General features: G+C 41.8%; 1 non-coding gene across 1 annotated transcript; it reads right to left on the reverse strand.

Moving 5' to 3' along the window:
- Positions 1–17,400: 17,400 nt before the first annotated feature.
- On the reverse strand, positions 17,401–17,533 carry LOC119929371. Its single transcript, XR_005451497.1, has one exon. It is a non-coding gene; the product is annotated as a small nucleolar RNA SNORA7 (small nucleolar RNA).
- Positions 17,534–23,005: the final 5,472 nt, after the last annotated feature.

Genomic DNA, 23,005 nt, shown 5'->3' on the forward strand with positions numbered 1-23,005 from the left:
TTCCAATTGCTTAGTAATAATAATAATAATTTTCATATTTGTTAAGCACTTACTATGTGCAAAGCACCGTTCTAAGCACTGGGGAGGATACAAGGTGATCAGGTTGTCCATTTGGGACGCGTATGTCCCATGTGAATTCACTATAAATCATCCAGCATTTAAGATATAGGTTATGGTTCATGTTTTTCAAAGGTGGGATCTTTTTGCCCTCAAACCTTCAAGAGAAGGGTGGGCTCCGAGTTTAAACTGTGGACAGCCCCCAACCTAAGCAAGACAGGCCTCTTTGGGAAACAGTTCCAGAATGAAATTGACAGGAGAGATTTAACTGGAATAGCCTTCAGCCAAATGATTCCACTGATCCCACAAAATGGGAAATGCTGATGGAGCTATAAAACTATAGAAGAGAAGGGTTATTACACTTAAAAAAATCTATTTCTAATAGCATTTGTTAAGTGCTTACTATGTGTCAGGCACTGAACTAAGTGTTGAGGTAAATACTAGCTTATCAGGTTGGACACTATCCCTGTCCCAAATGGGGCTTGCAGTCTTAATCCCCATTTTACAGATGAGGAAAAGGAGGCACAGAGAAGTGAAATGATTTACCCAAGCTTACACAGCAGACAAGTGGCAGAGCTGGGTTTAGAACCCTGGTCCTTCTGACTTCAAAGCCTATGTTCTAACCTCTAGGCCAAACACTCTCACCTCCTCTCTAAATCTACCCTCTCCACTTATGCTTCTCTGACCCCATCCTGTCATATCTTTTTAAGAGACTTTCCGCCTCCCTTCTTCTCTCTTTGCCTGTCATCTTCAGCTGTTCACTTCCCAGATGGCTTCTTCTCCACTTCTTCTAAACATGCTTTTGTATACCCTATCCTAAAAGATAAAAACAAAAAAAAACCCCTCTATCTCATGGCAGACACCAGTTTTCACTCCATCTTCCTCCTACCATTCTTTTCCAAACTTCTTGAGAGAGTTGCTTACATCTGTTGTCTCTACTTCCTCTTCTCCAGTTCTCTCCTTGTTCCCCTACATTATGGCTTCTTCCCCCTTCATTCCATGGAAATAACTCTCTCTTAGGTAACCCATGACCTATTCACCAAATCTGATGGCCTCTACTCTATCCTAATCCTCCTTGACCTCTCAGCTGCCTTCTACACTCTCTAGACTATCCCCTTCTTGAAACTTTATCCCACTTTGGCTTCACTGACTTTGTCCTCTCTTGGTTCTCCTCCTCTCTTTCTGCTCCTTCTCAATCTCTTTTTCAGGTTCCCCCTCTTCCTTCCAGCCTCTGACAGTCAGCGTACCTCAGGGCTCAGTTCTCGGTCCCCTTTTATTCTCCATTTACCCTCTCTTGGAGAATTCATTCTCTCCATGGCTTCAACGACCATCTCTAGATAGATGATTTCCCAATCTACAACTCTCTTTTCTCTGCAAACTCACATTTCCTCCTACCCTTAGTATATCTCTACTTGGATGTCCTCATGTCACCTCAAACCTAACATGTCCAAAACTGAACTCCTTATTTTCCCACCCAAACCCTATCCTCCCCATGTCTTACCCATCACTGTAGACAATACTACTATTCTCCCTATTTCATCATTCCCTAACCTTAGTGTTAGATGTTAATGTCCTCAACTCATCTGTCTCATTCCACCCACATATTCAATCAGTCACCAAATCACATTGGTTCTATTTTCACAATATTATCAAAAGTAGGGGGACAAAATAAGTTAACCGGTGTAAATCATCCGCAGAGTTCGAGAACCCAAGGTGGTGACGCAGATAGGAAAAATGATTCAGAGACATGAGTTCAGATAGAGCAGTAAAGGTAGGAAAGCTAACTGCTCACCCGTTCACCTCCCGAGAGGTACAGTGATGAACAGCCCTGATCCCAATCACTTCTTCCCTTTTATTTGGTTCGCCATCCTAGCTACACAAAGGATTCCTGCTTGAGAGCTCGAAACGGCACCCTGTTATGAGGAGATGTTATCAGGAGACAACCGCTCACACAGGATGGGGTCGCCCCAGACAGGACATCATCATCGTCAATCGTATTTATTTAGCGCTTACTGAGTGCAGAGCACTGTACTAAGCGCTTAGGACATAGGACTATGTCTATGTCTTAGGACATAGGACTAAGGACTAGGACTATGTCTAAGGACATAGGACTAAGGACATAGCCACTTTGATCAGTGTCAGCCCTCCTAGATCACAGAATCCCCTGCGAGGCCGGTGCCTATTCCTCACACATCCTGTTGTTGAGCCTTGCACACAATGGAGTTGGTTATGCTAAGCCTATAGGGAAATGGACTCAATGCCGCTTCTGCTGGAGTATGTGGTTAAGGTGGACAACAACAACATTGCTAAAATCTGCCCTTTCCTCTCCATTCATAATATGACCACACTGATCCAATCACTTATCCTTTCTTACCAAGCCTGTCGTTAGGGAGGGATTCTCTCTGTTGCTGAATTGTACTTTCCAAGAGCTTAGTACAGTGCTCTGCACACAGTAAGCACTCAATAAATACGATTGAATGAATAAATTAATCTGCCTCCTCTCTGACCTCCTGGCCTCCTGTCTCTCCCCACTCCACTCCATACTTCACTCGGCCTTTTCTAAATAAATAAATAAAATAACATTCAGTTCATAGCTCTTCACACCTCAAGAACCTCCAGTGGCTGCCCATTCACCTTGGGATCAAATAGAAACTCCTTACCATGGACTTTAAAGCAGCCGGTCAGCTCTCCCCATCCTATCTCACCTCAGTGATCTCTTCCAACAGCCCAGCCTGCTCATTTCACTCCTTCAGCTTGCTCACTTTTTCCCGATCTCATCTATCTCAGCACCTACCCCTTCCCTGCATCCTTCCCCTAGCCTGGAACTCTCTCCCACTGCATATATGCCACACCACCACTCTTCTCACCTTCAAAGCAGTATTAAGGTCACATCTCCTCCAAGATGCCTTCCTTGATTAAGTCATCTTTGCCCTGACCCCCTCTCCCTTCTATGATGTCTATACACTTGGATCTGTGACGTTTGGGAATTTGATATTTCCTCACCCTCAATCTCGGAGCACTTTAAATTATATATCATTAAAGTATTTATTTTACATTAATGTATGTCTCCCCATCTTGATTGTAAACTCATTGAGCAGCATGGCTCAGTGGAAAGAGCCCGGGCTTTGGAGTCAGAGGTCATGGGTTCAAACCCCGGCTCCGTCAATTGTCAGCTGTGTGACATTGGGCAAGTTACTTAACTTCTCTGTGCTTCAGTTCTCTCATCTGTAAAATGGGGATTAAGACTGTGAGCCCCATGGGACAACCTGATCACCTTGTAACCTCCCCAGCACTTAGAACAGTGCTTTGCACATTGTAAGCGCTTAATAAATGCCATCATTATTATTATTATTATATTATGATTAGCAAACCTATGTGCTAACTCTGTTGTACTCACCCAAATCCTTATTACAGTGCTCTGCACATAGTAAGTGCTCATATAAAGAACACTGATTGATTGATCCAAATTTCTATATGATTTTGAGATTGGGACCTTCCACAGAAAGCATATCCATCTTATAGAACAGTTCACTGGCATTATCTATTAATCATCCTCAGCATTGAGCAGCAGAACAAGAAATCCTTGACTACAGTCAACTCCCATACATTGAGACGATACTGCGTAATAAACATTTGTTGAAAAAGAAATGTGAGAATCAGCAAAAGCAGAACAGTGAAGTTGCTGCTCTATGGTGAATTGTAACTCTGGAAATGTGGAAAAGGAAGCAGAATGAATATTTAAAGAACACTGATTCACAATCTCAAAAATCAGGATAAATCTATAGACTACTGGGAGTCCATAGCAGCAGAGAGGATCCAGAATGGTAGCAATCAGGTTTAGGATTGGTTTCCTTGAGGAGAAGCTTTGGTATAAATCAATTAAGCAATCATGTATATTGAGTGCTTACTGTGTGCAGAGTACTGTACTAAGTGCTTTGGAGAGTAAAATATAACAGAGTTGGAAAACATGTTCCCTGCCCACAGTGAACTTACAGTCTAGAGATAGATCAAAGGATTTAGAAGCAAGCTCAAAAAAGCGAGAGCAGAGGTGGGAGTAAAGGGGAGGGAACATAAGTGTGAATGCGGTTCAGGAAAAGATAATAATAATAATAATATAGCAGTATTTGTTAAGTGCTTCCTGTGTTCCAAGCATTGTACTAAACTCTGGAGTAGATAAATCAGATCAAACCCTTTCCCAGTATAAAATGAAATTGTGACTATGAATTATAACAGTGAACTGGATAACCAGTGGGATTGAATGCATTTTTCTGATTATGTGAGTGTGAATCAATCAATGGTATTTATGGAACACTTACTTCAGGCAGAGCATTGTACAAAGTGCTTGGGAGAGGACAACACAGTAGGAATATTTAATCCCGGAAGTAGCTTGGCTCAGTGGAAAGAGCACTGGCTTGGGAATCTGAGGTCATGGGTTTTAATCCTGGCTCCGCCACTTGTCAGCTGTGTGACATTGGGCAAGTCACTTCACTTTTCTGTGCTTCAGTTACATCATCTGTAGAATGGGGATTAAGACTGTGAGCCCCACGTGGGGCAACCTGATTACCTTGTATACTCCCCAGCACTTAGAATAGTGTTTGGCACATAGTAAGCACTTAACAAATACCACCATTACTATTATTATTATTATCCCTGTCCTCAGTTTACAGTCTAATTGGGGAGGTTGACATTGAAATAATTTAAGGAAAGAGGAAGCAACAGAGTACAAGGATATGTACATAAGTGCTGTGTGGGTGGGGATGGGGTGAGTTGCTCACATGGTCTACCGATAGATCATCAGCGGGAGAGTCTGAAGGACCTGGGCTCTAATTCTGACTCCACCACTTGTCTGCTGTGTGACTTTGGGCAAGTCACTTTACTTCACTCTGCTGCCCAGATTATCTTTCTGCAGAAACATTCTCAGCTTGTCACCCCTTCCTCAAACAAGTCCGGTGGTTGCCTAGCAACCTCCACATGAAACAAAAAATCCTAACTGTTGGCATCAAAGCTCTCCATCACCTTGTCCCCTCCTACCTCACCTCCCTTCTCTCCTTCTCCATCCCAGCCCACACACTCCGCTCCTCTGCCGCCGCTAACCTCCTCACTGTGCCTCGTTCTTGCTTGTCCCGCCATCAAACCCTGGCCCATGACTTACCTCTGACCTGGAACTCCCTCCCTACTTAAATCCACCAAACAATCACACTTCCCCCCTTCAAAGCCCTACTAAAGGCTCACCTCCTCCAGGAAGCCTTCCCAGACTAAGCCCCCCTATCCTCAGCTCCCCTCCCCTCCTCGTCGCCCTGACTCAATCCCTTCCCTCCTAGCTCCCTGCCCCACATCACTTGTGTATTTATGTACATATCTATAATTCTATTTATATTATTGCCTGTTTACTTGTTTTGATGTGTATAGATCTTTAATTCTATTTATTCACATTGATGCCTGTTCATTTGTTTTGATGTCTTTCTCCCCCTTCTAGACTGTAAGTCTGGTCTAGGCAGGGATGGTCTCTCATTATTGCTGAATTATACTTTCTAAGCACTTAGTTCAGTGCTCTGCACACAGTAAGCTCTTAATAAGTACAATTGAATGAATGAACTTCTCTGTGACTCAGTTACCTCATTTATAAAATGGGGATTAAGACTGTGCACCCCATGTGGATCATGGACTATTCCCAGGCTGATTAGTTTGCATGTACCCCAATGCTTAGTATAGTACTTGGCATATAGTAAGTGTTTAAGAAATACCATTAAAAAAATTAAAAAAACCCGGAAATTGAGAGAGTTATAGCTGAAGTTAGCACTCTATTGGGAGCCTCGTCCTTGCTCTGGGCTGGTTGTGCCACCATAACTCCTAGGAGCTAAACTCCAGACTCCCTGCTTGTGGTCAGTGACCCTTTCTTCCCCCTTATAACAATAATCATAATAATAATGGTCCTAATTGTTAAGTACTTACTATGTGCTAGGAACTGTAATAAGCACCAGGGTGGAAACAAGCAAATCGAGTGAGACACAGTCTCAGTCCCACATCGGAACGCAGTCTTAATCCCCATTTTACAGATGAGATAACTGTGGCACAGAGAAGTGAAGTGACTTACCCAAGGTCACTTAGCAGACATACGCAGAAGCTGGGATTAAAACCCATGACCTTGTTGAGGTAGAGACCGTCTCTATATGTTGCTGATTTCTACTTCCCAAGTGCTCAGTACAGTGCTCGGCACACAGTAAGTGCTCAATAAATACGATTGAATGAATTAATGAACAGACACGTTTCCTCCCCACAATAAGCTTATAGTTTGCAGGGGCAGACACACATCAATATAACTGAATAAACTATGGATATGTATTTGAGTGCTGCGGGGCTAATGGAGGGATGAATAAGGGAAACAAAACCAAGTGCAAAGGTGATGCAGAAGACAGTGGGAGAAGAGAAAATGAGGGCCGAGTTGCAGAAGGCCTCTTGTAGATTTTGAAGGTAGGGTGAGTGTTAATGTATCAAATAATAATAATAATAATAATAATGGCATTTATTAAGCGCTTACTATATGCAAAGCTCTGTTCTAAGTGCTGGGGAGGTTACAAGGTGATCAGGTTGTCCCATGGGGGGCTCACAGTCTTAATCCCCATTTTACAGAAGAGGGAACCGAGGCACAGAGAAGTTAAGTGACTTGCCCAAAGTCACACATTTGACATTTGGCAGAGCCAGGATATGATCCCATGACCTCTGACTCCAAAGCCTGGGCTCTTTCTGCTAAGCCACGCTGCTTCTCTATGAAGAGGGAGGGAGGGCGTTCCAGGCTGGAGGTAGGACGTGGCCAAGAGGTCAGTAGTGATACAGAAAATATTGAGGTACAGTGAACAGATTGGAATTAGAAGAGCGAAAGCGTACAGGCTGAATTTTAGTAGGAAAGCAACGAGTTAAGGTATGAGGGGGCAAGATGATCAAGTGTTTTAAAGCCAATGGTAAGGATTTTCTGTTTGTTGCAGAGGTGGATGGCAACCATTGGAGGTTCTTGAGGAGTGGGGAAACATGGACTGATCATTTTGTAGAAAAATGATCTGGGCAACAGAGTGAAGTATGTACTGGAATAGGGAGAGATAGGAAGCAGGGAGGTCAACCAAGTGGCCAATGCTATAGTCAAGGTGGAATACGATAAATGGCATACCGGATAGAGCACGGGCCTGGGAATTGGAAGGTCATGGGTTCTAATCCCAGCGCTGCCATTTGTCTGCTGTGTGACCTTCGGCAAGTCACTTTACTTCTCTGGGCCTCAGTTACCTCTGTAAAATGGGGATTGAGACTGTGAGTCCAACGTGAGACAGGGACTGTGTCCACCCCAATTTGCTCATATCCACCCTAACATTTAGAATGGTGCCTGATACCTAGTAAGCACTTAACGAATACCATAGCTATTACTATTATAACTAGATTGGATTATTGTGGTTGCAGTTTGCATGGAAAGCAGAGGACAGATTTTAGTGATGTGAAAGTTGAACCAAACGTTTTGTGACAGATTGAAGAGTGGATTGAATGAGAGAGATGAGTCGAGTATAACACCAAGTTTACAAACTTGTGAGACAGGGATGATTCATTAGTTCAATAGTATTTATTGAGAGTTTACTGTGTGCAGAGCATGGTGCTAAGTGCTTGGAAAGTACAATTCAGCAACAAATAGAGACAATCCCTGCCCAACAATGGGCTCACATGATGATGCAGTCTAAAATGACAGCAAAGTCAGGGGGAGGACAGGGTCTGGGTGGCATTTTGAGTTCTGTAGAGTTCTTCCACTTAGTAATATATTATTATAATTGAAATCTATTTGTTAAAATCAAAGTCCATAATCAAAGTTATAACCAATGTCCAAAATCAAATCCAAAGCCCAAAGTCAAAGACTAACAATGTGCATCTATCAAATAAATATCAGTATAGCTTAGCATGTGATATGCTCTAGATTTTGGTTCAGTTTCACTATCAGTCGCATCATCTTCAATTCTGAATGGCAGTTCCATCTACACTGTTTCAATTCAAACAGTTCTCACAACCATCAAGTTCACTATGAAGTCCTTTAGACTGACTGAACATTTTAACCCAGTAAAACAAAACGAATGGGACATAGTAATCAACAAAACCCTCCAGGTAAACTATTGTTATAAGTTTGCAGATTGGTCAGGATAGAAGAAAACCAATACAAATTAATAGGAAGAAAGGTCTAAGATGGAATCACTCCTTTGAAATTTGTAGTTGAATAAACTATAATATGACTTTTGTGCCTGAAAACCTTTCACATGTAAATTCAGAAAAAGAGCTCAGCCTCACATGAATGTGAAATCTATTTCAAGACATTCGTACAAACACAATTACATAAAGAATGCTAACACAGAGATAAATAAGGTTGAGAAAACACAGCATGTTTCTTTGCAAATGGAAATGGAGCATTATCCAGTGAGTAGAGAAAAAATAAGTTATAATCAGAAGATTTTCTTCAAGAAGATTTCAACCATTTTATTGTGCTGGTTTTCTGAGGCTATTAGAATAAAGGGCATGCTTAGAAAACAACTAATGAATGAATAAATAAAACCAATGATGCCTTGAATCCTGTTCTTATGGTTTTCTCCATCTTACGCCGTGTTCTCGATTAATAACAGTGATGGTTGAATCTGTACAGGACTTTATTCATTTCACAGCATCTACAGCATAGCCTAATGGAAAGCGCACAGGCCTGGGAGCCAGAGGACCTGAGTTCAAACCCCAGTTCTGCCACTTGCCTGCTCTATAACCTTGGGTAAGTCACTTAACTTCTCTGTGCCACAAACTATGATGGTTATGGCAACAATAAAGGTGGTAATAATTGTAATAATATGCAAGCACTGTAGTAAGCACCGGGATTGATGCAAGAAAATCAATTCAGATATAGTAGTCCCTGATCATCATCATCATCATCATCATCAATCGTATTTATTGAGCGCTTACTATGTGCAGAGCACTGTACTAAGGGAAGTACAAATTGGCAACATATAGAGAGAGTCCCTACCCAACAGTGGGCTCACAGTCTAAAAGGGGGGGAGACAGAGAACAAAACCAAACATACTAACAAAATAAAATAAATAGAATAGATATGTACAAGTAAAATAAATAAATAAATAAATAAATAGAGTAATAAATATGTACAAACATATATACACATATACAGGTGCTGTGGGGAAGGGAAGGAGGTAAGATGGGGGGGATGGAGGGGGGACGAGGGGGAGAGGAAGGAAGGGGCTCAGTCTGGGAAGGCCTCCTGGAGGAGGTGAGCTCTCAGCAGGGCCTTGAAGGGAGGAAGAGAGCTAGCTTGGTGGATGGGCAGAGGGAGGGCATTCCAGGCCCGGGGGATGATGTGGGCTGGGGGTCGATGGCGGGACAGGCGAGAACGAGGCCCGGTGAGGAGATTAGCGGCGGAGGAGCGGAGGGTGCGGGCTGCACTGTAGAAGGAGAGAAGGGAGGTGAGGTAGGAGGGGGCTAGGGGATGGACAGCCTTGAAGCCCAGGGTGAGGAGTTTCTGCCTGATGCGCAGATTGATTGGTAGCCACTGGAGATTTTTGAGGAGGGGAGTAATATGCCCAGAGCGTTTCTGGACAAAGATAATCTGGGCAGCAGCATGAAGTATGGATTGAAGTGGAGAGAGACACGAGGATGGGAGATCAGAGAGAAGGCTGATGCAGTAGTCCAGACGGGATAGGATGAGAGCTTGAATGAGCAGGGTAGCGGAATGGATGGAGAGGAAAGGGCGGATCTTGGCAATGTTGCGGAGCTGAGACCGGCAGGTTTTGGTGACGGCTTGGATGTGAGGGGTGAATGAGAGAGCGGAGTTGAGGATGACACCAAGGTTGCGGGCTTGTGAGACGGGAAGGATGGTAGTGTCGTCAACAGAGATGGGATCTACCTGGGGCTTTCAGTGGAGAGGGAGAGAGAGAGAGAGAAAGAGAGAGAGAGAGAAAGAGAGAGAGAGAGAGAGAGAGAGAGAGAGAGAAAGAGAGAGAGAGAGAGAGAGAGAGAGAGAACAGATATTTAATCCCAATTTTACAGATGAGGTAACTGAGGCACAGAGAAGTGAAGTGACTTGCCACAGCCACACAGCAGATAAGTGAGGGAAGTCCTGGATTATAACCCAGGTCCTCTTACTCTTTGGCCCATGCTCTCTCCACTAGACCAGATTGTTTCTAGTGAAGAACATAAAACATTAATATTTATTACAGAAAAAGGAATCATCAGCATATGAGGACATGAACATAAATGCTGTGAGGCTGGCGTGGAGAGAGAATTAAAGTGCTTAAGGGGTGCGCACCAAACAACAATCCAATAAATTTTAAATAAACAATTATTCATTCATTCATTCTATTGTATTTATAATAATAATAATAATAATAATGGCATTTATTAAGCGCTTACTATGTGCACAACACTGTTCTAAGCGCTGGGGAGGTTACAAGGTGGTCAGGTTATCCCACGGGGGGCTCACAGTCTTAATCCCCATTTTACAGATGAGGGAACTGAGGCACAGAGAAGTTAAGTGATTTGCCCAAAGTCACAGAGCTGACAGTTGGTGGAGCTGGGATTTGAACCCATGACTTCTGACTCCAAAGCCCGTGTTCTTTTCCACTGAGCCACACTGCTTATAGAGTGCTTATTGTGTGAAAAACACTAAACTAAGCATTTGGGAGAGTACAATATGACAAGAAACAGACACAGTCCTGCCCACAATGAGCTCATGGACAAAAGGGGGAGACAGGCATTAATATAAATAAATAAATAAATAACAGATTTATACAGATATATGCTGTGGTGATGGAAGGGAGGATAAAAGAAGGAGAAAATAAGAGCAGCAAAGAAGGGAGTGAGAGAAGGGGAGAGGAGGGCTTAGTTGGGGAAGGCTTCCTGGAGGAGGTGTGCCTTGAAGAAGGCTTTAAAGTGGGGGAGAGCAATTATCTGTTTGATATGAGGAGAGAGGGAATTCCAGGCCAGAAGTAGGATGTGGGCTATAGGTCTGCGGTGAGATAAGCGAGATGAGATACAGTGGGAAGTATGAAATTATGAAAATAAAGAAGAGTAAATAGAAGTGTCACAACTGTGCAGATCAATAGTGGACCTAAATGATTGAAATATATAGAAAAGGATCATTTTCTTAGGGATTTTCTCCCTCAAGCAAGTCTGAGGCCCATCTCTAGTCTAACCAGGAAGGAACGGTTATCAATATTTGTTACTGGCAGTCAGGATAGAAAAATAGAATCCCAATTAGGAGGAAGGCTGAAAAGATGGGTTAAACTGTATTTCAGTCTTTTAGGAAGAGAGGCAGCATGGCTTAGTAAGAAGGCCCTAGTCTTGAAAGGCAGGAGTGCTTATTCTAATTCCAGTTCTGACACTGGCCTCCTGTAGGATTTAGGCTAAGAAAGTAAATTAGTCATTCAGTGACTCATTTTCCTCATTGTACCTTCTCTCCCCACTTCTTAAATAGCCAGGACAGGGAGGGACAGAGCTGTGACTGATAAAATTATTTTGTATCGAGAAGCAGCGTGGTTTAGAGAAGCAGCATGGCTTAGTGGAAAGAGCACAGGCTTGAGAGTCCGAGGTTGTGGGTTCTAATCCTGGCTCTGACACTTGTCAGCTGTGCGACTTTGGGCAAGTCACTTTACTTCTCTGTGTCTCAGTTCCCTCATCTGTAAAATGGGGATTAAGACTGTGAGCCCCGCGTGGGACAACTGATTATCTTGTACCCACCCCAGGGCTTAGAACAGTGCTTGGCACATAATAAGTACTTAACAATCCCATTATTATTATTATTATTATTATTATTATTATTAGTGAAAAGAGTACGGGCTTGGGAATCAGACATCATGGGTTCTAATTCCAGCTTTGCCACTTGTCAGTTGTATGACTTTGGGCAAGCTACATAACTTCCCTCTGGCTCAGTTCCCTCATCTGTAAAATGGGGTTGAAGACTGTGAGCCCTGTGGGGACAACCTGATTACCTTGTATTCACCCCAGGGCTTAGAACAGTGCTTAGCACCTAGTAAGTGTTTAACAAATACCAGCGTTATTATTACCCCACCATTTAACATGGTACTTGACATGTAGAAAGCAGTTCATCAATGCTCTAATTAATTAGGTCACCTTTTAGTACCTGAGTCACCTGAGAATTTGGTATTGTGTGATGCCTCACTGGTGGGAGTGACAAGCAAGGTGGTAACTGTTGAAAAATGGGGAAAAAAAAGCAGAATATCTTCCTTCCCTTTTTGCCAGCCAAAAAACCACAATTCTCAGATCACTGATCCTGTGACCAAAAAGAAAAAAATGGTGCCAGATTAAAATAAAATAAATAGTAAAATTCTTTGGGATTTCACTCAATTTAGATCTTGGCTGCAAAGGTTTAATTAAATAAAGTGTAAAGCCATAAATAAATCTTGGAAAAAATTAGCAATCAGAAGCAAGTCTTTTGTCGTTTGTCCTTGCTTTTGTATAACAGCGTGGGATGTTCTAATTTTATGAAGTACTGTTATTGAAGCAATTTTTATACCTTTGTTATCCCTTCTCCCTTACTGTCTTGTTCTTTCTAGACTCAGAACAAACATGATAACTATCAGGACAAGTTTGCAGTGCTAAAGAAAAGCAAACTATTGCTGGTTCATTAACTATAGCCTGTATTGTTGGTCTACATTGTTGTATTGTTAGGATTAAAGAATAGCAAACTATTGCTGGTTCATTTACTATAGCCTGTATTGTTGGTCTACATTGTTGTATTGTTAGGATTGTCTGTATTGTCTGTATTGCTAGTCTGTATTGTTGGTCTATATTGTCCCGTGTTAATTGCAAAATAATTATGAAATTGTTTATTTTTTGAGGCCTGTAATAAAATCTAAGTCTGCTAAATTGCCTGTCAGTCGATGATAACATTCCATCCCCTTTCTTTCTGTTCTTCTGATGAATATCCTATAAAATAGCTGTGAAAGTAGCACAGGTCAACGTGCCTGGGGCCATAAGCAAAAAAAAAAAGGAAAAAATTAGGGCAGTTCCACCTGGAATTGATAGTGAGCCTAATGAGAATCATAATAACCTCTGCTTTTCAAATATTTAGTGTTGAGGTCACCTCATTTTCCTCCTGAATTCTCGGGAGTCACAGAAAGGTCATTGGTGCTCTTGATAGCTGTTCTCCTTTGTCTTCAGATGGGCTTTACTGACAAGGCTTTGATCTCCCTGTGTTTTGTCACCACAAGTGAGCAAGAACTTTCTGCATGATATGCTGTAAATCTGATTCTACAATGTACAGTGAATCCTGACCCCAAAGGTATCATGTACACACGTCTAGAACTGGGAAAGATAGATAGTGAGCACCCCAGGGTTATATTTGTCTATTATTAGTGATTAATAATAATAATACTCATGGCATTTATTAAGCGCTTACTATGTGTAAAGCACTGTTCTACGCGTTGGGGAGGTGACAATGTGATCAGGTTCATTCATTCATTCAATCATATTTATTTAGCACTTACTGTGTGCAGAGCACTGTACAAGTTGGCAACAAATAGAGATGGTCCCTACCCAACAGTGGGCTCATAATCTAGTAGGTTGTCCCACGGGGGGCTCACAGTCTTAATTCTCATTTTACAGATGAGGTAACTGAGGCACAGAGAAGTGAAGTGACTTACCCAAAGTCACACAGCTGACAATACAGAGTCAGAAGGACCTGGGTTCTAATCCCAGTTTAACCACTTGTCTGCTAGGTGACCTTGGGCAAGTCACTTCACTTCTCTGTGCCTGTTACCTCATTTATAAAATGAGGATTCAAAACCCATTCTCTCTTCTACTTAGATTGTGAACCTTATGTGAGACAGAGACTGTGTCTGACCTGATCATCCTGTATCTTGAAACTTGCTGTTTTAAGTGCTTGATACTTAGTAAACACTTCACCAATACCACAATTATCATTATGATTATTATCATTATTATTATTGTTAATCTCTTACTATGTGACAAGCACTGGTCTAAACCCTGGGATAGATTCCGGTTAATCAGGTCGGACGCAGCCCCTGGCCACATGGGACTCACAGTCTATATAAAAGGCAGAGTATCTGGATTCTAATCTCAGCTCTGCCACTGTCTGTGTGTGAATTTGGGCAAGTCATTTACCTGCTCTCTGCTGAATTTCCTCATGTAAAAATAGGGATTGAATACCTGTTCTTCCTCCTACTTAGACTGGGAGCCCCATGTGGGACATGGACTCTGTCCAACCTGATTAACTCGGATTTACCCCAGGATTTACAGCAGTGCCTGATGTATATAGTAAGCACTTCTCAAATACCTTCCACCCGAAAAAAATAAAGACCTGTGGTTTGATTTTCCCAGGAAAGGTAGACTTACTTGAAGTCCCATGTGAATTTAGGAAAGGAAAATTAAAGAAATAGCATTCATTGTGAAACAGACACTCTCCTCACTAAATGAAGCCTTCCAATTACAGTGGAGTCTTACTGTTTTACCTGAATTAATGAAATTTCTACCCCTAATTTTTTTTAAGCAAAAACTCTCACATTGTTTGATTTTAATATTTTAACTGTCAAAATACCTGTAACTGGTTGATGAATCCATCCTAATTTTGCAATTATCAGATAGCTGATTTAGCAAATTTGTGTGCAGATCTATCTCAATCAGTATAGACTTCATATCTGGAAAGTTTAGTCATCTTTAAATCGATCATTTTCTTTTTTTTTTCTGGGGGATTTATCTTCTCCCACTCTTTAGTGAGTGGAGTTTGTGTGAGGCCTATAGTTTGGTGTGTGTGTGTGTGATATGATCCATCTAACTCCAAATTAGGACCTTGACCTTAAAACCAGTGCTTCTAAAAACACTCTGTTCAACCCTTAACTTCTCCAACTCAGCAGACAACATCACCATCCTCTCTATCTCAAAACCCACAACCTCCAAGTTATCCTCACATCTTTCCTCTTGTCCAACTTCTACATTGTTTAATTACCAAATCGTGTACATAACAATAATAATGGCATTTATTAAGCACTTACTGTGTGTAAAACACTCTTCTAAGCACTGGGGAGGTTACAAGGTAATCAGGTTGTCCCACGGGGGGGGCTCACAGTCTTAATCCCCATTTTACAGATGAGGTCACGGAGGCACAGAGAAGTTGTGATTTACCCAAGGTCACACAGCAGACATGTGGAGGAGCTGGCATTTGAACCCTTGACCTCTAACTCTAAAGCCTGGGTTCTTTCCACTGAGCCACACTACTTCTACATACCTCACCATTCCTCTCAAGCCAATTGCTAATTTGATATCATGACTGAAACAGCCTCCTCTCTTAATCCCTTTGCTTCACCCTCTCCGTTATCCAATCTATGGTGCTGCTGCTGTTGCATGAATCATCAGTCAATCAATCAGTTGTATTTACTTAGCGCTTACTATGTGCCGAGCACTGCAGTGCTTGGGAGAGTACAATAGAACAATTTAACAGACACATTCCCTGCCCCTAAACAAGTTTACAGTCTAGAAGGGGAGACAGATATTAATAAAATACATAAATTATAGATATGTGCATAAGTGCTATGATCATCTTGTTTTTGAAACACCGTTCATCATTAAAGGTATTTATTGAGCACTTACTACGTGCAGAGCATTGTACTAAAAGCTTGAGAGAATCAACTCCACTTCTTCGACTCCTCACTGTGTCTCTCCACATCAAGCTTTAATACCTCACAATAGGCTCTAAGAGTTTCTTGTACAGTGTTCGGCACACAGTAAGCACTCAATAAATACGATTGAATGAATGAATGAACTCACCCCAATTTACATATCAGTTAATCAATCATTCCTATTTATTGAGTGCTTACTGTGTGCAGAGCACTGTACTAAGCACTTGGGAGTGTACAATATAGCAGAATTGGGAGATATGTTTCCTGCCCACTGCGAGTTTATAGTCTGGAGGTAGATAGATGTTAATACGAATACATACATTATTGATATGAATATAATTGAACCATAATGTTTACTAGGTGGAGGAAAAGAACACTGTACTAAATACTTTCCTCTTCTGTAAATTGGGGATTCAGAGTGTTGAGCCCTGTGTGGAACATGGACCGTGCCCAACCTGATTAGCTTGTATCTACCCTGGTCCTTAGTAGCATTCCCGGCACATAGCAAGTGACTAACGAATACCATTTCAAAAAATGATAAGGCTTTGAAGGTGGGGAGAGTGACTGACTGTTGGATATGAAGAGGGAGGGTGTTCCATCATCATCATCATCATCAATCATATTTATTGAGCGCTTACTATGTGCAGAGCACTGTACTAAGCGCTTGGGAAGTACAAATTGGCAACATATAGAGACAGTCCCTACCCAACAGTGGGCTCACAGTCTAAAAGGGGGAGACAGAGAACAAAACCAAACATACTAACAAAATAAAATAAATAGAATAGATATGTACAGGATGTGGGTGAGAGGTCGGAGATGAGATAGATGAGATTGAGGTGCAGGGAATAGGTTGGCATCAGAGGAGTCATTCTCTTCACCTGCTAACTACTATTTGTTAATCTCAAACTAACATTCTAACTACACCCTGCTTGTGATGCTCTTATTCTTTTCCCTCATTTATGCCCCCCCTCTGTTTGAAACCCCATTCCTCCTACAGGGACATAGAGAAGCAGCAGGGCTCAGTGGAAAGAGCCCGGGCTTTGGAGTCAGAGGTCATGGGTTCTAACTCCGGTTCTGCCAATTGTCAGCTGTGTGACTTTGGGCAAGTCACTTAACTTCTCTGTGCCCCAGTTACCTCATCTGAAAAATGGGGATGAAGACTGTGAGCCCCGCCATGGGACAACCTGATCACCTTGTAGCCTCCCCAGGGCTTCGAACAGTGCTTCGCACATAGCAAGTGCTTAATAAATGTCATTATTATTATTACAGTCCAACAGATCTCAGATCCCCTGCCAATCACACTTTACTTTCCTGAAAGGAACCTCCTCCAATATATCTTTCCCAACTAATTCCTGCATCCCAAGTTATAGAAATCCAACAGCTACCTCTAGCACTTTAGATGCGTATAACCATCCTCAGCACTTCTATTTGTTTAATTGTACATTCAATTATTTATTTTGATTGTTTTGTCTTATGCTGTCGCATCGTCTCCAACACAGAATGACACCATAAGCACATCTCCCCACCTCTATCTGCAACCATTCTGGTAGTGAATCCATAGAGTTTTCTCTGTAAAAATGCAGTAGTTTACCATTGCATCCTTCCATGCAGTGAACTTAAGTCTCTGCCCTTGACTCTCTCTGATGACCCTGCTGCCCAGCACAGGTGGGTTTTGACTTGTAGCAGATTGCCTTCCATTCACTAGCCACTGTCCAAGCTAGGAATGGAATGGGTATGCTTCTGCTTGGCTCTCCCTCCCATAGTCGAGACTGGTAGAGTACTGGAAACTCTCCAGGTGCACAGTGCTCTGCATACAGTAAGTGTTTAATAAATATGATTGAATGAATGACACTGAGAGGTCATTTTTTTATTAATGTTTGTAAATGATTTCATGGTTGTGATCCCAATTAAAGTGGGACAGGGACTGTGTCCAACCCATTTGGCTTATATCCACCCAGTGTTTAGTGCAGTGCCCGACACATAGTAAGTGCTTAAAAATACCATGATTATTATTATTATTGTTAATATTTCAATGTTTTCCTTGACTTGTCATTACTGAAGACGAAAGCCCCTCAAAGCACAGAAACTCTTTTAGCATGTAAAGACAGAACACATGTGCCAACTATTAAGAGCCATGAGAATTGGAAAAACACCTGGGCCTCCTGGCAGACCTGCTGAGATCAACAAGCATAGAGGGGACTCCCAGCTTGAAGACATGTTTACACAAGCCATCTCCAAACATAGACCATACCAGAAATTCCACGGGATATCAAAGAAGTCACCATCATTCACTGTCTTCAAAAAGGAAGATGAAACATCTTAAAAACCAAATCTAAAGGAGCACCCCCAATTTTATCCATTTAAGAAATTTAAACCTGATCATGTCTTAACTAAAGAAAAATAAAAATAAATCTGAATATTTCAATCAGTCAATCCATCAATTTTATTTATTGTGCAGAACATTGTACTAACCTCTTGGGTGAGGGCAATGTAACAGGGTTGGTAAACATGTTCCCTGCCCAAAATGACCGCAAGAATACCGGACATTACTATAAATGAATGAATAATGGATATTACATATGTACATAAATGTCAGGGGCTAAGGGTCGGGAGAATATCAACTGCTCAGGGGTACAAATCCCAGTGCCAGGACAATACAGAAGGGACAGGGAGTAGAGGAACTAACAGCCTAGTCAAGGAAGGCCTCGTGAAGGAAATGTGATTTAAAAAACTGCTCGTGTGTCATATAACTAGTAGTTTTCCCCTAATCACAATTTTAAAACCTGAAACATCCTCACACTCAATCAGTCAGTTGCATTTATTGAGGGCTTACTGTGTGCAGAGTACTGTACTAAGTGCTTGGGAGAGTACAATATAAAGAGTTCATAGAAACGTTCCCTACAACAGCAAGCTTACACAGATCCGTTTTCAAAGAGACCTGATAATAATGTGTTGCAATATCATCATTAAATTTTATCAGTATTATTCTACTCTCCTGCAGGAAAATAAAATGAAAAATGTGAAACTTTTTTTATTCTTATATCTAAACTTTTAGAACTCCAGCAATATTCATTTATCTTTCTGTTCCCTCTGTCTTTCTTTCCTCCCTGCCTTTGATCAGTCACAGTTCAGTCATTCTTGCCCAAATAGTTCTATAAGAATGGCTATTAATAGAGTCAATCTCAGTGTTTGGATTTATTGGACAAGTAGCAGAGAAACAATAACTGATGAGCTAATTCTCAACTACTGGTCTGTGGTCAATATTCTCTCTAAGGAGATCTTTGACTCCTAGTAGAGACATTTCCTGGCAACCTTGCCCAATCTGGGGTCTGATTATACACGAAGTGTCCTCAGATAATAGTGGAGATTTTAATTGTTAGCAACAATGATCCTTTGGGGCTTTTCAATTTTTGCCTCTTACACCTGCTCCTCTCTCACTCCCTAGCAGAATAATAATAGTAATAATAATAATAATAATGGCATTTATTAAGCACTTACTAAGTGGAAAGCACTGTTCTGAGCACTGGGGAGGTTACAAGGTGATCAGTTTGTCCCACGTGGGGCTCACAGTCTTAATCCCCATTTTACAGATGAGGTAACTGAGGCCCAGGGAAGTTAGGTGACTTGCCCAAAGTCACACAGCTGACAATTGGCAGAGCTGGGATTTGAACCCAAGACCTCTGACTCCAAAGCCCATGCTCTTTTCACTGAACCATAGTGCTTCTCATCAGAATGAATTAATCTAAATGAAGCAAAATCAAGCAGATCTGGATATGAACTTTGGCTCTTCTGCCTCTTACTCAGTCTTGGGTTACAGCAGATTTTTTTTAACGATATTTGTTAAGCACTTACTATGTGCCAGGCACTCTACTAAGTGCTGGAGTAGATACATGCTCATCAGATTGGACATAGTCCCTGATCCACATTTAATCCCCATTGTATAGATAAGGTAACTGAGGCCTAGAGAAGTTAAGTGACTTGCCTAAGGCCACACAGCACAGTGGTGGAGCCGGATTAGAACCCAGTTCCTTTTGACTCTCAGGCTATGCTCTAGCCACTAGACCACACTGCTCCTACAGCTAAATATTAAGTAATTAATTAATTAAATCATAGTTATTGTGTCCGCCGTGTGCAGAGCACTACACCTAACACCTGGGAGAATACAATGCAACAATAAAGACATATTCTTTGCCAACAATGAGCCCACAGTCTAGAGGGAGAGATATTCAGTAATATAAATATAACTAAATAGGTAATAATAATAATAATAATGATAATGGCATTTATTAAGCACTTACTATGTGCAAAGCACTGTTCTAAGCGCCAGAGCACTGTTCTAACGTACATAAATTACCAATATGTTCCTTATTCCTAGGCAAGCATTTCCAAAACCTTTAGATGGCTTTTGAGCTACTTGTGGGAAGGGAATGTATCTACCAACACAGAAGCAGTATAAGCTAATGGATAATAATAATAATAATAAAAATAATTGTATTTGTTAAGCACTTATTATGTTCCAGGCACTGTACTAAGCATTGGGGTAGATACAGGCAAATCGGGTTGGACAAAGTCTCTGGCCCATGTGGGGCTCACAGTCCCAATCCCCATTTTACAGATGAGGTAAATGAGGCACAGGGGTGAACTGACGCCCAAGATCACACTGCAGACAAATGGAGGAGCAGGGATTAGAACTCATGACTTTATGTCTCCCTGAACTGTACTCTATCTATCCACTATGCCATGCTACTGTGAATCAGAAGGACCAGGGTCCTAATTTCAGTTCTGCTACTTATTAATGATGGCATCTGTGAAGTGCTTATTATGTGCGAAGCACTGTTCTAAGTGCTGGGGGGGTATACAAGATAATCAGATTGTCCCATGTGGGGCTTACCATCTTAATCCCCATTTTACAGATGAGGTAACCGAGGCACAGAGAAGTGAAGTGATTTGCCCAAAGTCACACAGCTGACAAGTGGTGGAGCCGGAATTAGAACCCATGACCACCTGACTCAAGCCCGGGCTCTTTTCCACTGAGCCCTGCTGCTTCTCTGTGTGCTGTGCTTGTCTGCTCTGTGCCCTTGGGCATGTCACTTAACTTCTCTGTGCCTCAGTACCTCTTCTGTAAAATGGGGATTAAGATTGTGAGCCCTACGTATTTCTGGATTGTGTTGAACCTGATTAGCTTGAATCTACCCCAGTGCCTAATTCAGTGCCTGGAGCATAGCAAGGGCTTAACAAATAGCACTAAATAAAACTAAAACAACAACAAAAACTCTTGTATTGTCCTCTCCCAAGGTTTTAGTACAGTGCTCTAAAAACAGTAAATGCTCTATAAATACTACTGATTTATTCATAAAATGCATACTTCTCTCTGATGCCTATATTGTTTATTCTAAAAAAAATACTCAGTTCTCATCTCCTCACTCCTCCAAACTCTCCAGTGATTGATCTTCCACTTTGACATCAAACAGAAATACTCTAACATTGGTTTTAAGGCACGCAGTCAGTTTCCCCTCATCGCCAAACTTGCAAGGGTGATTTCCTACTAAATCCCATTAATGCCATTGGAGTTAAGGCATGGCTCAGTGGAAAGAGCCCGGGCTTTGGAGTCAGAGGTCATGGGTTCAAATCCCGGCTCTGCCACTTGTCAGCTGTGTGACTTTGGGCAAGTCACTTCACTTCTCTGGGCCTCAGTTACCTCATTTGTCAAATGGGGATTAAGCCTGTGAGCTCCACGTGGGACAACCTGATCACCTTGTAAACTCCCCAGCGCTTAGAACAGTGCTTTGCACATAGTAAGCGCTTAATAAATGCCATTATTATTATTATCCCACACACTTGAATACTTGAATCCGCTACCAGCCTACTCACTGTACCTTGCTCTCTTCTATTTTCCCTCTGACCCCTTGTCCAGATTCTATCAGTGGCCTGAAATCCTTTATCCTTCATATCCAAAAGGCCACAGTTCACCCCACCTCCAAAGCTCTCCTAAAATCATATCTTCTCCAAGAAGCCTTCCCCAACTAAGCCCTATTTCCCCTAATCACGCTCCCTCCTGTGTTGCCTACACTCTTGGATCTGGGCTCCCAAATGCTTGTTATTCATTCTTATTGCAGCCCCACAGCACTTGTGCAAATAGAGAAGCAGTGTGGCTCAGTGGAAAGAGCCTGGGCTTTGGAGTCAGAGGTCATGGGTTCAAATCCCAGATCCACCACTTGTCAGCTGTGTGACTTTGGGCAAGTCACTTAACTTCTCTGTGCCTCAGTTCCCTCATCTGTAAAATGGGGATTAAGGCTGTGAGTCTCCCGTGGGACAACCTGATCACCTTGTAACCTCCCCAGCACTTAGAACAGTGCTTTGCACATAAGAAGTGCTTAATAAATGCAATCATTATTATTATTATTAAATATACTGCCTCTTTCCCTAAGTTTAATAGTTCCATTGCCTAACTCCCCCTTTAGACTGTAAGCACCTTACAGGCAGGGAACATACCTAGCAACTCCATTTTATTGTAACTCCCAAGTGCTTAGTACAGTACCACTGACTGACTTATTGATTGATTGATAAATATGTGCTATTTCATTTCTCTTGTTTCTATCGTAATAAATGGAAATTTCCTAAATGTGTATATTTCACTTCTTGGCATATTACTAAAATCACCTATGACCGTATATATTCCTATAAGAATTGAACATAGAAGTCACACGATCAGATTTGAATATTAAATGTACCATTACAATTACCAATAATAATAATCTCTTGAAATTCATTCTAAAATCATTTACCCCTAGCAAACCTTCCATGATTAATCTCCCATCTCCCCTCTCCCTTCCTCCTCCCTTTCTCACCATTTTTGCATTTGGGTCCCACCTCCTATAGTACTTTGATTCCCCACAGCAATTTTGTACATATTTTTATACTCTGTTCCTTCCCCTCTATGTAACTCTTTGAATGTCTGTCTCCCTCATTAGATTGTAAGTTCCTCAAGGGCAGGAACTGTGTCTATTACCTTTATTATACTCACCCAAGAATGTAGTTTAGTGCTCAGTGCACGGTCTTGTTTTATGTCATCAAGTCGTTTCCGACTGTAGTGATACCACAAACACATCTCTCTTAGAATGCCCCGCTCTCCATCTGAAATTGTTCTGGTAGTGCATCCGTAGAGTTTTCTTGGTAAAAATACGGACGTGGTTTACCATTGCATCCTTCCACGCACTAAACCTGAGTCTCTGCCCTCGACTCTCTCCCACGCTGCTGCTGCCCAGCACGGGTGAGTTTTG

The sequence above is a fragment of the Tachyglossus aculeatus genome, chromosome 5 (genome assembly GCF_015852505.1).
Source record: "Tachyglossus aculeatus isolate mTacAcu1 chromosome 5, mTacAcu1.pri, whole genome shotgun sequence".
NCBI classification, from domain to species: domain Eukaryota; kingdom Metazoa; phylum Chordata; class Mammalia; order Monotremata; family Tachyglossidae; genus Tachyglossus; species Tachyglossus aculeatus.